Source organism: Triticum aestivum, chromosome 2A, assembly GCF_018294505.1.
Source record: "Triticum aestivum cultivar Chinese Spring chromosome 2A, IWGSC CS RefSeq v2.1, whole genome shotgun sequence".
Taxonomy (NCBI): domain Eukaryota; kingdom Viridiplantae; phylum Streptophyta; class Magnoliopsida; order Poales; family Poaceae; genus Triticum; species Triticum aestivum.
This window is the reverse complement of record NC_057797.1, coordinates 274,094,133-274,111,000: the sequence shown is the minus strand read 5'-3', so window position 1 is coordinate 274,111,000 and position 16,868 is coordinate 274,094,133.

Sequence of the window (16,868 nt, the reverse complement as noted above, 5' to 3'; positions counted from 1 at the left end):
ATCCGAGGCCGAAAACAAAGCGGCCAAGGACCACACCGAGCGGGAAAGGCAGGAGGCACGGGTGGGCGAGGTGCAGCAAGAGCTCCACGCTCTCGTGACGAAGCACGAGGCGTTGGAGCTTGACTTGAAGACGCGATTGTCCGAGCTTGCCGCGGCCCTCGAGAGCGCAAAGAATGCCAAGGCTGAGGCCCAAAAGGCCCTCCAAGAGATTGATGCGATGAAGAAGATAGCAGCGGGTAAGGCATTCAATATGCAAAGTAAGCATGTGAAAGTAAATTACTTGTTACTTACCCGAGTCCGGAGCTCTCCAGGAGCATTCGCAGATTTCCCCACAGCGTGTCGGATGCCGCACAGTTTTACCAGGCCGAGAAGGGAAGCTCAATGGAGAAGCTGTTCTTATCTCAGTATACTGGGACCGAACACCTGATGCCTCTGAGCGACCAGCTGAAGCAATTGGTCGAGCTGCACAAGGCGGCCGAAGAGGCCATGAAGGGATTTATAGTCTGGATGTGGCCTGGCGACGCCCTTCCCAACAGCTACTTTGGCCTGGTGAGGCGGCTTGTGGATGCCTGCCCACGGCTGGAAGTCATCAAGCGGTCCGTCTGAATCGAAGGTGCATGCCGGGCTTTCGCCCGTGTGAAGGTGCACTGGGCTAAGATGGACGCTGTGAAGCTGGTGAAGGAGGGGCCGCCGCAGGGCAAGGAGCATCTCCACCCCGAGATGTACTATGAGGGTGTCCTGAAGGGTGCCTGTCTTGTAGCGGACGAGTGTGCGAAAGATGTAATATTTGAATAAACTTGCTCGCCTAATCCTGTATTATGAAAACTTGTTCATATGCGCCATGCAACGCTTGTCTGGATTTAAAATATTACCTTTTGTTCGGCTGTTTATCAAATCTGAGAGATCGCTAGTCGTGGCTTCTTCCCCCACGCCACGAGTGCTGGGGTGTTCGGGATAAACCTGAGCACTCTTGTTCCCATTTTTGGGTCCTGGGAGGTGCTCGGCACAACGAACAAGGCAATCGGACTATAATGCGTTATCACTCTCACTTAGCCATAGAATTCTATAATTCTAAATTTCGGTGAAGCCCCTAGTATTCGGAAGGCCGAATTCGGGGCGCAATACACGCCTTAAGCCGGACAGGGCCGACTCCTCGCTCTAAGCGGCACAAGTCTTTACGGACTTGAAACCTCTCGAACAGCGACCAGTCTCTCGCCTTATCATGACAGTCAGTTTTAGCTTTCTCTACTGAGGTGCTTAGCCCCGCAGAACCAGGGCATAATCACAGTAGTTCTCCCAGTGCTACCTTAGCCAATATAGCGGAACGTAAGGTACCAAAACATGGGAGCTGGGCAAACCCAACTATTGACCCAAGACATGATTCGAAGCTGATGCATATAATGCTATAAGTTCGGGGTGCCGCACTGTCGAAAGTGTTCGTACTTCTCATGCCGTATTATGGGGTATGCTTAAGCCCCTAGCGTATTGGCCGTACCAGAGTGTACGGGTGCTAGATGTCATCAATGAATATATATATATAGAAAGGAAGAATGCAATAATAGTCTTAATGATGTGCATTGTTTATTCAAAAAGGTGCGTTAGAGCAGAATGATACAAGTAGTGCGATAAGCAAAAAGTAGGACTGTTTGACATGTCCCTTCCAAGGACAAGCTGAGGAATAGTATTAAAGCAAATATTTCACTCGTTATCGTAATCCACCTGGGAGTTCTGTGGTGTGACGTAGCTTTCTGCCTCCTTGTTTGCTGCATCATGTGTTCGGCAATCATGCTGTCGGACAGGGTTTCTAGAGATTAAAGTCCTGAAAGAGAAAAATAACAAAGCGGGAAGCCCCTAGTGCAGTTGAAGGTGAGTCTTGGGGTGTGCCGTAGTCGTGCCCCCCTCCCCACCTGTGCCAATGGTATTTTTAATGCGTAATTATGTACGCGTGGCACGGATTTCCCCGTTTGGCTAGGACCGAGGTGGGGGCCGCATTGCTATGCGAGCTCGGAATGTGCCAGGTGGTCCAGTTGCCGATTACTCCAGGCGCGCTTGAAGGTGTCCGGGTCCTTAATCGCCGAACTAGTAGATTGCCTTAAGAGACTGCTTTGCGCTTCTGCTGCAAGGGCCGCAGTGTGCTCCTCTGTGCGGAGAGAGCGCTCTGTGTTTCCATTGACTGTTATGACCCCCCCCCCCCCCCCGAGGTCCTGGCATCTTGATCTTGATATATGCATAATGCGGTACCGCATTGAATCTCGCGGATGCGGTTCGCCCGAGCAGTGCATGGTAGCCACTGCGGAACGGGACTATGTCGAAGATTAATTCTTCACTTCAGAAGTTATCTGGGGATCCAAAGACCACTTCCAGTGTGACTGAGCCTGTGCAATGGGCCTCTACACCTGGTATGACACCTTTAAAGGTCGTTTTTGTGGGGTCTATACCCATTTTGCGCATTGTATCCTGATAAAGCAGGTTCAGGCTGTTGCCGCCGTCCATTAGGACTCGAGTGAGGTGAAATCCGTCAATGATTGGGTCTAGGACCAGTGCGGCGAATCCGCCATGACGGATACTAGTGGGGTGGTCCCTGCGATCGAAGGTGATCGAACAGGAGGACCATGGGTTGAACTTTGGGGCGACTGCTCCAACGCATATACGTCCCCGAGCGCACGCTTCCTCTCCCTCTTGGGGATGTGGGTTGCGTATATCATGTTCACCGTCCGCACTTGTGTGGGGAACCTCTTCTGTCCTCCGGTGTTCTGCTGCCAGGGCTCCTCCTCGTCATCGCTATGTGACCCCTTATCTTTGTATTCGGCATTTAACTTACCGGCCTGCTTGAACACCCAACAATCCCTGTTGGTGTGGTTGGCTGGCTTGTCGGGGGTGCCGTGTATTTGGCACGAGCGATCGAGTATATGGTCCAAACTAGATGGTCCCGGAGTGCTTATTTTGAATGGTTTTTTCCGCTGACCGGGTTTAGAGCCTTTGAATCTGACATTGACTGTCGTATCCTCGGTATTGTCGCTGTTAATGCGGCGCTTATGTTTGTTGCGACGTGACCTGCCATTGACATCCTTGGTATCCGAAGTACCATGGTTCTTTGATATGTTATTGCTGCGAGGCAGCCAGCTGTCTTCTCCTGCACAAAAGCGGGTCATGAGTGTCGTGAAGGATGCCATAGATTTCGGCTTTTCCTGGACAAGGTGCCGGGCGAGCCACTCGTTGCAGATGTTGTGCTTAAAAGCTGCTAGGGCCTCTGCATCCGGACAGTCGATGATTTGATTTTTCTTTGTGAGGAACCGTGTCCAGAATTGCCTGGCCGATTCCTCTGGCTGCTGAATTATGTGGCTCAAGTCATCGGCATCTGGGGGTCGCACGTAAGTGCCCTGGAAGTTGTCGAGGAATGCGGCTTCCAGATCCCCCCAACAGCCAATGGACTCTTCTGTCAAGCTATTCAGCCAATGCCGAGCTGGTCCTTTGAGCTTGAGTGGGAGGTATTTAATGGCGTGTAGATCATCACCGCGGGCCATGTGGATGTGCAGGAGGAAATCCTCGATCCATACCGCAGGATCTGTTGTGCCGTCGTATGATTCTATATTTACGGGTTTGAAACCCTCGGGGATTTGATGATCCATTACTTCGTCTGTGAAGCATAGGGGGTGTGCAGCGCCTCTGTACTGGGCTATGTCGCGACGCAGCTCAAATGAGTCTTGCACGCTGTGTTCGGCCCGGCCGGACTTACTTTTACTGTATCCGGCGTGACGATTATCGTCTCGCATAGTGGCGCGCCCTCATCTTGCACGTCTGGCGTATTTCCCCATGCCTTTTTATTTGAATGGTGTCAGGGTGCGGGCTGAGCTTTTGGCTGGAATATCTCTCTGTCGCGGCCACGAGGTGGCCGATCAGCCACATCATACGCTGGGGTTGTAGGTTTCGGTGCTTCCTCCTCCTGTCGGGGTAGCAACCTGCACTTTGGGTAACTCTTGGAGGGGCGTTCGAGTTTATATTCCTCCCGCAAGGACTTCGGTCCATCTGTCGGCTAGCAAATCTTGATCAACTTGAAGTTGTGTTGCTTTTTCTTAAGGCTATTTGTCGTGGCTATAAGCCGGCGCTTGAAGGGCTCTTGTTCAACGGGATCCTCAGGCACGACGAATTCGTCATCGTTGAGGCTTGCCTCGTTTTCGGAGGGAGGCATGTAATTATCATCCTCCGACTCTCCATCTGCCGCTCTCTCAGGAGGGCTGGCTCCTCCATCCTCCTGCTCTAAATCTTGCTGGAGTGGATTGTTGTTGTCTTCGGCACTGCCCGGAGTGCTATTATCTTCGGTGCCGGTATCACCACTTTTGCCTTGGCGGGACTTATAGCGGCGCCGCTGACGCCGGTGCTTGGGTTGCTTTTTGGAGGGGTCATCCTCCGTTGTCTCGTCGCCATTGCCTTCTTTGGGTGTGTCCACCATGTATATATCGTATGATGAGGTGGCTGTCAAGTGCCCTGTGGGCAGTGGTTCCTCTTCGTCTCCCGCGTCATCGTCCATACCGTCGATGTCTTCGGAGTCGAAGTCGAGCATGTCAGTTAAGTCGTCGAAAGTGGCTACTAAGTGGGTGGTGGGTGGGCGGCGAATTTCTTTGTCATCCGCATCCCAATCCCGCCGGACGTAGTTCGGCCATGACTCTTCTGACAAGGAGAGAGACCTTAATGAGTTCAGTATGTCGCCAAAGGGCGAGTGCTGAAAAATATCCGCGGAGGTAAACTCCATGATCGGCGCCCAATCAGATTCGACAGGAACAGGCGCAGGCAGTTCGGAGTCCATGGCCGGAGAAGGATCCGGCAGTTTGGCAACACGGCTCTTGTGAAGGGTAAGGTCGATATTTGGCTCGATCGCCGCTGAGGATACGGCCTCCGTGACGGGGTCTATCCACCCGTCCATGGATGGCACAACTGGCTCCGAATTGAGGCTCAAAGCGGCTGCAGATGCTATCTCCTGAATACGGTCCGATGGTAGAGCTAAATCGTACTCATCGTGACCACGTGGCACACAACGCAGGGGCTCGAATCCATCGAAGATCAAGTCTCCGCGGATATCGGCCGTGTAGTTTAAGCTTCCAAACCTGACCTGGTGGCCAGGGGCATAACTTTCGATCTGCTCCAGATGGCCAAGCGAGTTGGCCCGCAGTGCGAAGCCGCCGAACACGAAGATCTGTCCGAGGAGAAAAGTCTCACCCTGGACTGCATCGCTATCGATGATCGTAGGAGCCATCAAGCCTATCAGCGACGACACAGAGGAACTCTCAATGAAAGCACCAATGTCGGTGTCAAAACCGGCGGATCTCGGGTAGGGGGTCCCGAATTGTACGTCTAAGGCCGATGGTAACAGGAGGCAGGGGACATGATGTTTTACCTAGGTTCGGGCCCTCTTGATGGAGGTAAAACCCTACGTCCTGCTTGATTTATTCTTGATGATATGAGTATTACAAGAGTTGATCTACCACGAGATCGGAGAGGCTAAACCCTAGAAGCTAGCCTATGGTATGATTGTATGTTGTCCTACGGACTAACACCCTCCGGTTTATATAGACACCAGAGTGGGCTAAGGTTACACAAGGTCGGTTACAAAGGAGGAGATATACATATCCGTATTGCCTAGCTTGCCTTCCACGCCAAGCAAAGTCCTATCCGGACACGAGACGAAGTCTTCAATCTTGTATCTTCATAGTCCAACAATCCAGCCAAAGGATATAGTCCGGCTGTCCGGAGACCCCCTAATCCAGGACTCCCTCAGATGCTCTCACAAAATCATTTGAGGTAGAACATATTGTTTTGTTCTGTGTTCTTTTCATTCCATTCTTTCATTTCTACCGGAGGTATTGTGATGTTGCTCTCTTCGTCCCATCATCTCGTTTTGCCAAGATCATGTTCTTTTCTTTGCTTATCCATTTAACCAGAGAGTTGTGTCATCTCTTCAATTTTGTTTCATCTTATCAAGTTTTTCTCCTCTTTTCAACCGGAGTGCTACCCAAATTCGTTCTTTCGCATTCGTTGAATATCTCATTTCAACTAGAGTGGTTTCAATTCACCTTGCCCCTTGTGTTCTTTTCATGTCTTTGCAACCTTTAAGGTTTGTTGGTTTCACTCTTTTGTCAAGAAGCAACTTAGTTTTACCCCTTCCTTCTTTCGTTTCTCTCCGGTGCCATTCCTAGATCTCGAGGCAAGATCTCTTGTAAGTGGAGGAGAGTTGTAACGCCCCAAGACCGACGCTCTAGATGCCTTCCTTGTATTTCAAGATTCGTCGTGTGATTTGTTTTATTCGTTGCATTCATCTTTGCATCATGTGCATTGCATCATGTCATCATGCACCCCTTTTTAAAACTCAAATAAATAAATCGTGTGGATCTTCGATCCATTTAAATTGAGGGAAATGCACATGGTGATTTCTCTTTAAAACATATTCAAAGTCTCCTACTATTATTAGGGAGATATATGAAAATGTTCCATTAACTTTGGAATCACCATAACACACTTGCAAATATTCCATGCCTTCTAACTCAATTCTTAACCTCCAACGTTGCCCACATATTCTTTCGTCATTTTTCCAAGCACCACCAAATTCTCGGCATTTTTGGACCTTCCAAACACCAACGTCCTATTCAAACAAATTTGACTTTAATTCAAATGATTTCGAACTTAATTCTCACAATCATATACATTACTATTTTCTGGGATCAAACTCATTTTTTTTGTGAGTCTGAGAAAAATTAACTACATGCCCAAACTCCACTCCAATCTCCCTTCAAATTTCTTCTAAGATTCTGTTACTTTGAAATAGAGAGATAAATTAGAGAGAGAGAAGAGGGCCGGCCCAACCTCCCTACAGCCGAGCCGGCCACTAGGCCTAGCTAGGCCCAGCCATCCCCGCGACCCACCTAAGCCCAGCCGTACCTATAACCCTAGCTCTCTCCCTTGATCCCCCCACTCTCCCTTGTCTCCTCCGTCACGCCGTCACCACGCACAGCAGAGGGATCCCGATCCCCATGGCCACGCACCCCCACGCCCGGTCCCTCTGCCGACGACTTCTGCCGCATTGCCACCTCTGCTTCTCCTCGCCAGCAGGATCCCTGCACCTCCTCCATGGCCCTCCTCCTCCGGCCTCCTCGTTGTCCTGCCATGCACGCCGAGCTAGAAGCTCCGGCCGACCCTGCCTCCATGGCCTTTGCCGCTACCGTCCCTCAACTCCTCCAGTGAGCCCCACGACCGATCTGCACCGCCCTTGCTGGACCTCCTCGCTGGTGTCCCCCATTCGCACGACCAGTCATATCTCTTCGCGACCCCACCTACCGAGCGCCGTCCATGGTGGTCGCCTCCCTCCATCAAGCTCCCCCAAACCCCCTCTATATGATTCCTTTCGCCTGCCATGGCCCTCCTCACACCTTGCTGCCGCTGCGTTTCTTCATCGTGCCGGCATGACCTCTTGTGCGCGCCCTCTTCAAGCACTCCATACCACCACCATCGCATCCTGAACCCCCTTGCAGCCTTGCTGCCCCATGGCAACCAGCGCCCCTCCATGGACCCCGTGCATCACCACCATGTGTTGCATGACACTGAAACTCTCGCTGCCTTCGTGCATCACTGCTGGCCCCTTTTATCGTTGTCAAGACCGCCCAAACCAGGGAATGCCAAGTTCCACTACTGTTGAACCGGAATATCTACGAAACGTAGACCTCTATGATCGATGTGGAACCGTCAAGACCGCCAAGTTCAAAGATGCCTCACCACCTCAAAGATGCCTCACCACCTGACCGGGCCCGTAAAGTACCCTTTGGATGCGCCAAGTTACCCGATGATGCATCAAGTTCCACTTCGAACATGAGCCACTACCGTCGCCAAGACCGCGAGTTCCTATACCAACGTCGTGTACCACTACTTCCGTCTACTTCCACGACGACCCCCGAAGATCTCAGATATGTCATGTTCATCTTCGAGATGTGCACCGCTACTTCCACCATGACCATCCCGAGAACGTCTACTTCCCCCACACCGCTTTGACACAAACCACCCTGAATTACACACTTCAAAGATATAACTCCGAGATGACCACATGTGGACCGTATGCATCTGATGTGTGTATGAGATGGTTGCATGTAGCTGTTGCTCGTCGCGCATGATATATCGCTTGCACGTTCCTCCTCGTTTGCCATGTTTCGCCGCGTGGGAACCCGGTTACCGGGGTCACCCCACCATCTCTAGCATGTTCCGTGCATCCACACTTTATTCTGCACCAACATCTCAATGAGTTGTCGGATCACCTGAATGTTGCCGTGGAACCATTTCCGTTGTAGTTGCCGTGGCACCCCTTTCGTTCCGTCATGGTGACCAAATGCTTCATAACATGCTCATGTCAACATTTTCTTAAAATTGCATAAAACTTGTATATGTCATCCGCATCATGATAACAACATTTAACATGTTTAAAATTGTTGTTTGCATTAAATTGCTAAATATGCATATGGGGATTTTTCGGAAATATTGTTGTTGTTTGCAGCCTCATTTAAAATGCCTAAATGTGTAGTTTGCTTATGCTTCACCTCTTGTCATGTTAACCAACATTTAATATTGTTGAGTAGCTTCAACGAGAGCGAACTGAGTAATTAAATGTGGTGTTTCGTGAATAGGCAACTCGTTGCATTTTGAGCTCCACTTAATTTGTAGTATTGGTTGTTATACTTTGACATGCCATGCCATGCCATGCTATTTAAACCGGACATGCATCATACTTGTTCGTGCATCATGCCATGTTTATGCTTGGATGTTTTCTTCTTTTCGGCTGTGCTCCTTTTTGATAGTTCCTGTTATGTTGCGATTGCGAGGATTCGTTCGACTACGCCCGTTCATCTTCTTGATGGACTCGATCTTCTTCCTAGCGATATTTCAGGCAAGACGACCGTTACTCTGGATACCACTACTATCTTTGCTTTGCTAGTTGTCTCAATGTATCGCTATGTCGCGCTTCCTACCACTTGTTTGTCAAGCCTCCCAAATTGTCATGTTAGCCTCTAACATTTTCCACCATCCTAGCAAACCTTTGTTTGGCTATGTTACCGCTTTTCTCATCCCCTCTTATAGTGTTGCTAGTTGCAGGTGCAGTTGCAGGTTGTTCCATGTTGGGACATGGATATCATGGATATCATGTGATATCATGGGATATCACAATATCTCTTATTTAACTAAAGCATCTATATAATTGGTAAAGGGTGGAAGGCTCGGCCTTTTTCCTGGTGTTTTGTTCCACTCTTTCCGCCCTAGTTTCCATCATACCGGTGTTATGTTCCTTGATTTTGCGTCCCTAACATGATGATGGTTTATGGGCCCCTCTTGACAGTTCGCCTTGAATAAAACTCTTCCAGCAAAGCCCAACATTGGTTTTACCATTTGCCTAATAACAACTAAAACTTGTATAGGGACCGGCTAGCACCCGAGGACTTAATTAATCAACCCTTGGGCCAGTGCTCCTCATGAGTGTTGGTCCGAACTAGAGCCCCTTGCAGCACCGCCATGGGGAAACTTGAGGACTGGTTTTAGTTGTACAGGCTGCTCATCCGGTTGTGGCCTGAGACGAGATACGTGCGGCTACTATCAGGGTGTCGGCACGCCGGGAGGTCTTGCTAGTTTTGTTTTACCATTGTCAAAATGCCTTGTGCACTGGGATTCCGATTCTGATCAGAGGGTCCCGAGATGGAGGATTGTCTCCGTGGATAGCTTGTCATGGGCTAAGTTGGGAAACCCGTACAGGGTTTAAACTTTCTAGAGCCATGCCTGCGGTTATGTGGCAGATGGGAATTTGTTAGTATCCGGTTGTAGTGAACTTGAAGTAAATTCAATTAGAATACACCAACTGCATGCGTAATGTGACTGTCTCTTTTCGGGAAGTTTGAGAGGAGAACACAGTTGGGTTATGTTTGAACGTAAGTAGTTCAGGATCACTTATTGATCATTACTAGGTTGCGACCATTTGCGTAGTTTCTCATCTTACTCTTGTACTCGTGAGTTAGCCACCATACATTGCTTAGCCGCTACTGCAACCTCACCACTTATCCTTTTTCCATACCCATTAAGCTTTGCTAGTCTTGATACCCATGGTAATGGGATTGCTGAGTCCTCGTGGCTCACAGATTACTACAACAACAGTTGCGGGTATAGGTAACGTGATGATCTGACGTGAGAGCGATGCTTGATTGCTTTTGGAGTTCTTCTTCTTGTTCGACCAAGGGATAGGTTCTGGGTCTGGGATCATGGTATTAGCAGGGTGGATGTCGTTCTTCGTTTTCCATTTGATTTCATCTGTAGTCGGATCCTGCTCGTCTGTATGATGATTGCTATGTATTGATGAACTGTTGTTTTCATCATGTAGCTTGTGGCAAGTGTAAGCCTTTATCTTGTATTCTCGTCTATTTAGTACATGGTATGTTGTAATGATATCCACCTTGCTATGCGCTCGAAATGCGATTGTGCCCCAATCATGAATTCATCACATGATTGGGATAGAATCGCATCTTGGGCGCTACAAGTACATACGTTACACTTTCTAGAATGTTTCAGACTATGAAAAGGAATGGGTATGTGGTATGGTAAGTAAACCGGCTCCAAAACGTTCCCCATGGAAATTTTTCTCTATTTTGTAATATTTAAAAAATTAGGAAAATTAAAAGTAGTCCGAAGAGCGCACGAGGCATCCACAAGGGTGGAGGGCGCGCCCTACCCCATGGGCACGCCCCTGCCTGTGGGCACCTCATGTGCCCTCCGGACTCCGTTTTCGTGCACAACACTTCTTTTGGTCGGTAAACATTCATTATATAATCTCCCGAAGGTTTTGACCACCGTACCATGACAATATCTTCTGTTCTTATTTTGAGCTGTTTTTCTGATAGATCTAGATCACCATGACGTCTCCGAGCGCCCCCATGGACAAGTTTTTCGAGAAGGTCATCAACCCCTACCTTGTGGAGGTGCCGCGACACCCTCAAGCCGTTGAGATGCATGAGAGGGTGCTGCACATCCGCGATGTTGAGGGGCCGAAGAAGAACGGAAGCGTGGAGACAAGACTCGAAACAATGGAGCAACAAGTTTTTAAGTGCCAAGGGATGGTGGAACATGGACTGAATGCCAATCACATGATGATCGCGGAGTTCAACAACAATCACAAGCTGGATGCCAAGAACATCGGGGAGGCCATCTTCAAGATTCACGAGAAAATCAAGCACCTCCAGGCCCAGATCTATGATCTGCAAAACCAAAACTGTGAGTATGAATATAGATTCAAGAGGATGAGTTTGGCTGCAGATTTGAGGATCCCAGAGACTTGTTCATCCTTCTGTGATGGTGATCATATGCCCTGGAAGATGGACGACAAGCCTACATCATCAACAACTCCATCATCACCACCTCCGAAGAAAGAGACATAAATACATGGGTATGGGCACCCCCCTTGGCAACTTCCAAGTGTGGCACCACGGCTCAGAGAGACCAGAACACCATGTATTCCATCCCGGAGATCGAGGTAAAGTCTTCTGGAATACGACACTGCTTGGCATAGAACAAATTATCTCTTATTACAAAGGATAATGATACAAGGGTATGATGTTACAAAGGATCACACTAGCACGGTAACACTACGCGTGAGACACTACACTTGCTATGTGCTAGCAGCGGAACAACGACGAAGGTGGTGAACTCCACTCCCAAGGGACTCTGGCTGGGACACGATCTAGCTTGCACGGGCGGACTCCTAGACAAGCAAAGAAATCACAGTATCACCTGCAATCTGGCATGACACTCTCGGTCAGTACATTGAATGTACTTACAAGCTCACAACAACCAAGAGCATCAAGGCAAAACAACAACATAGCATTAAACATGTTAATTTATTAACAGCTACCATGATGCGAAAGCAACTACTAAGCATGATATGAAACTACGACAATGCTGATAAACAAACATCTCAATCTCAATAACCATCTCACTCTTGGCTATCCAGCCGAGCAATATACCATCTCGATCACCTGGTGATCACAATCTCCACATGATTACCTCGTGATCACAAACTGAAAGATCATCCTCAAGATCATCTCAACATCATCATGGCATCCTGCCAAGCTGTTACTGCTCACAGTATCAACATATAAATCACTTATAAGTCATTCCGTCATGTGAGTGTTGATCGAACGATGTGACCTAGTACGAACTTGTGCCCATGACCGAGGACGCGGCTATCGGTAGATTAAACACACAGTCAGCAGAGGTTAGCACACTGTACCCACATCACAGAACACATGGCCTCGTGCTCCCATTCGGGTGGACCAACGACGTTCCAACAAAACCGATCTATTTCATCACACTCTCTCAGCCACTCCGACATTGTTGTTGTTGTTGTTGTTGTTGTTGTTGTTGTTGTTGTTGTTGTTGTTGTTGTTGTTGTTGTTGTTGTTGTTGTTGTTGTTGTTGTTGTTGTTGTTGTTGTTGTTGTTGTTGTTGTTGTTGTTGTTGTTGTTGTTGTTGTTGTTGTTGTTGTTGTTGTTGTTGTTGTTGTTGTTGTTGTTGTTGTTGTTGTTGTTGTTGTTGTTGTTGTTGTTGTTGTTGTTGTTGTTGTTGTTGTTGTTGTTGTTGTTGTTGTTGTTGTTGTTGTTGTTGTTGTTGTTGTTGTTGTTGTTGTTGTTGTTGTTGTTGTTGTTGTTGTTGTTGTTGTTGTTGTTGTTGTTGTTGTTGTTGTTGTTGTTGTTGTTGTTGTTGTTGTTGTTGTTGTTGTTGTTGTTGTTGTTGTTGTTGTTGTTGTTGTTGTTGTTGTTGTTGTTGTTGTTGTTGTTGTTGTTGTTGTTGTTGTTGTTGTTGTTGTTGTTGTTGTTGTTGTTGTTGTTGTTGTTGTTGTTGTTGTTGTTGTTGTTGTTGTTGTTGTTGTTGTTGTTGTTGTTGTTGTTGTTGTTGTTGTTGTTGTTGTTGTTGTTGTTGTTGTTGTTGTTGTTGTTGTTGTTGTTGTTGTTGTTGTTGTTGTTGTTGTTGTTGTTGTTGTTGTTGTTGTTGTTGTTGTTGTTGTTGTTGTTGTTGTTGTTGTTGTTGTTGTTGTTGTTGTTGTTGTTGTTGTTGTTGTTGTTGTTGTTGTTGTTGTTGTTGTTGTTGTTGTTGTTGTTGTTGTTGTTGTTGTTGTTGTTGTTGTTGTTGTTGTTGTTGTTGTTGTTGTTGTTGTTGTTGTTGTTGTTGTTTTAACGAGCGAAAAGATAAACTAAAACGAAGATTAGGGCAGAAATCGTGATCGAAAATAATCGCGGAGAAACCCTGAAAAAAAACAAGACGAACAGGCTAACAAACGAACGTTCGCTGTCTGCGGCTAACTACCGAATAGCGTTCGTTAAAACTAACGTACGGACGAACGTCCGCTAAATAATAAACCGACTAAAAAACCGAACCGAACCGAAATCTAGAAAAACGAATCTAGGGTTTACTAGAAAAAAACCGATTGTTTTTTCACGAGAAAAACCGGAAGGCCGCGTCGCGCTGACGGCACGAGCTGGAGGCTGCGGTGGTGCGTGGATCGAGGCGGCAGCGCGGCGGCTAGGGTTTGGGGCGGCGGGGCTGGCGGCTGGGTCGGGCCGCGGCTTATAAAGCCTGGCCGGGCAGTGTCCGGATCGGGCACGGCCTGGTTAGGTCGGTGCACTTTTTTTAAATAATCTTGACGCAGAAAAATAAATAAAAGAAATACTAAAAAGATTCCAAAAATCCTAAAATAAATTTGCACGGTCCTCTAATAATATTGTGGACAAAGTGAACATTTATTTGGGCCTCTAATGCAATTTTGAAAAACACATATTTCTCCTAATTCAATTAAAATAGCAATAAAAGTCCAAAAAGAAATTACTTATTTGATTTTAATATTTTTCCTCCTATATTCCTTTTATTTTGGAGAAGTCATATTATCTCCTCTCATATATTTTAGTATGGAATATTTTTAGAGAGAAAAATAATTAAAACCAAAGTGCACCACTAGGAAAATGCTTATAGATAGAAGTTTACCAGTAGCGCCTGTTTATGACCCTACGCTACTAGTATTTAGCAGTAGCGCTGGGAAGGAAACACGCTACTACTAATATATAACAGCAGCGTTTGTTTGCTTGGGCCGCGCTACGGTTAGATGGGCCGCAGGGCAAAAGAAGTAGCCCACTTAGCTGTAGCGTTTGTTTCGAACGGGCGCTACAGCAGGTGGGCTTAGCAGTAGCGCCGGCCTCTAAACAGCGCTACTACTAGAGAAAAAGAAAACCGGCCCGAGTGCCCCCGCACCCCCTCACACTCTCACACTCTCACAATCGATCCCCTCTGCCCGACGATGCCGCCGCGGTTAGGGTTCATCCCCGGCCGCCTCACCCCCGTCGACTGTGTCGTGCGTCGCCACCACGCGCGGTCGCCTCTCGCCTACTCCGACACTCCAGCCCCGTAAGTCCCCCTCGATCTCCTCCTCCCTGCGCGTGCCACACTAGCTAGGCTCCAATCGATTTGCCGCGGCGGCTCGCCATGTTTTGGGATTTAGGGATTGCACGGTGGCTCCGCGCTTCGATGCGACATGCTCCTCGCGTGATTGGGGAGAGAGTAGAGAGAGGGTTTAGGTGAGATAAGTAGAGGCTTTTTGTTGCTCACCAAAACTGAGGAGAATAGAGAGGAGTAGCTAGAGAAGTAGAGGCTTTTAGCACGTATAATTGAAACTTGGGTTTCAATTCTTGGCTGTTGCCCCTGGAGGAGTGGTGGCGGCGGCGGTGCCTAGTGTTCTAGGGATTAGAGAGGGGCATCCATGTCGTGATTATTGTTTCCGACATTTAGGAACATTGATGTAGTACTTGTAACTATTTGTCATTCCTTCGCTGGAACAATCATAGTGCTCGACCGTAGAATCGTGAGCATTTTTTTTAGCTCTGATATGACAACAATGGTTGAGGGTTTCAATTCTTGGCTACTGCCACTAGCTTCTTTGTTGATGCACATAAAGATATGACCAAGAAGCCCTCACCGTTATGTGGTTTCATGGAAAAATCAATGCTTGATTCGATACTCTCTTTCAGGTTGAAGAGAGTATATGTATGTGGTGATGCTCAAATTGCTAAGTTCTTATGATGCTGTTAGTGAGCCCATTTTTGGTAAATTTCAGAAAAAGAAAACACAGATAGACAAAGAGTTGTATCTGATCGAAAAGGGGGGTGTTTGCCTTTTATAGTTTTAATTATTGTGCATCTGATGCCAAAGGTGGAATGGATGTTTACTTATTGTGTTCTGGAAGATTCTAAGCTGGTTTAACTTTTGAATGTGGCAATAGATAAAGTGTTCCCCTGGACTGAACTTTATGTTTACTTTTTAGTTGTTATTTTGCTTGCCATGTGAACTCTAGCTATGAAAACTTTATGTTTACCTTTTGGATCGTTAATCCTTTAATCATATTGCTTTAGGGAAATGGCGCCACCACCACCACCATGTCGACGGTGCAAGTCAAGGTGCGCCAGCAGCCTTGCAACCGGCACGCTGTTTGGCATCTACTTCGAGTCTAGTTTTATTCATGCGGCGGTAATAAATTATATGAAACTAGTAACTACTATTTTGTTTTTAGTGTTATTGCTATTAATGCATCGTGTATATATCATTTTGCTTTTTGTAACATATCATCCCATGCAATGTGAGGTCAGAATTCAACAATCTGACTGGAGACTCTGTGACTTTGAGGCTCTTGGGGCCCCCTACACTATGGAGATCGAGAAAGGACGAAAGATGACGCGGGTGGGAGGAGATGGATGGGTCCGTTTCATCGACCACATGCGTATCACCGGTGGTGAGTTGATCAGCTTCACCTTCAGAGCTGAAAGACCCAAGCTGGCCGTGATTTATGTCAACAAAGCAGAAGATTATGAGGACGATGAGGATGATGAGGACGATGACGACCCACTCGGTGATGCCATCGTAGCTCAAAGAATGAAGTTGAGCGAGGAGGAGGTGTGCAACCTATGGGACATCATTCCGCCACGTGCTGACTTCGTTGGGGTGCCATTCGTGACCCGCCTGACAAGTACCATGGTTGATCGGCATATCATGGTATGTTGCATTTACTGTAGTAATTTGTTGATATGCTTTATTGTTATAATTACTATAGTGTCCGATGATATATATGCTTAGTGAATCTTATATACTCAGTAAATCCGATGATCTATATGCTTAGTGAATCCGATGATATATATGCTTAGTGAATCTTATATGCTTAGTGAATCCAATGATATATATGCTTTATTGTTATACTTAGTGTAGAGTCCGATGATATATATGCTTAGTGAATCTTATATGCTTAGTGAATCCAATGATATATATATGATTTATTGTTATACTTAGTGTACAAATGTAGTACTATCTTTTGATAGTGTAGAATGTGTGAGGCTACTTATTAATTGATATGTTTTTCTTATTCAGAAATTGCCAAAGAGCCTATCTGAGAGTTTTGGTATCAAGTCTGATGAAGAAGGCTCTGCTGGAATACGCCTTACCGCGAGGGGCTCCATCACCACTTGTGCGTACGGCGTGGACACGGACGATCGCACACACTTCAGCTCGGTTGGGTGGAAGAGCTTCCTCATCGGCAAGAATCTTCATGTCGGACAGGCAATCCTAATTACTATCAGGAACACCCACCGCCCAGGCTTGACGATGATGGTCGTCATCGATATCATCAAGAACTACATATGCTTGTGAGATCTATCCATGCATGCGTGTGGATGCTGAACCATATATATGCTAGTATGACTACCTAGTAGAATTATCAACTATGATCTATCCATGCATTGTTGACTACTATATATGAGTTTGTGAGA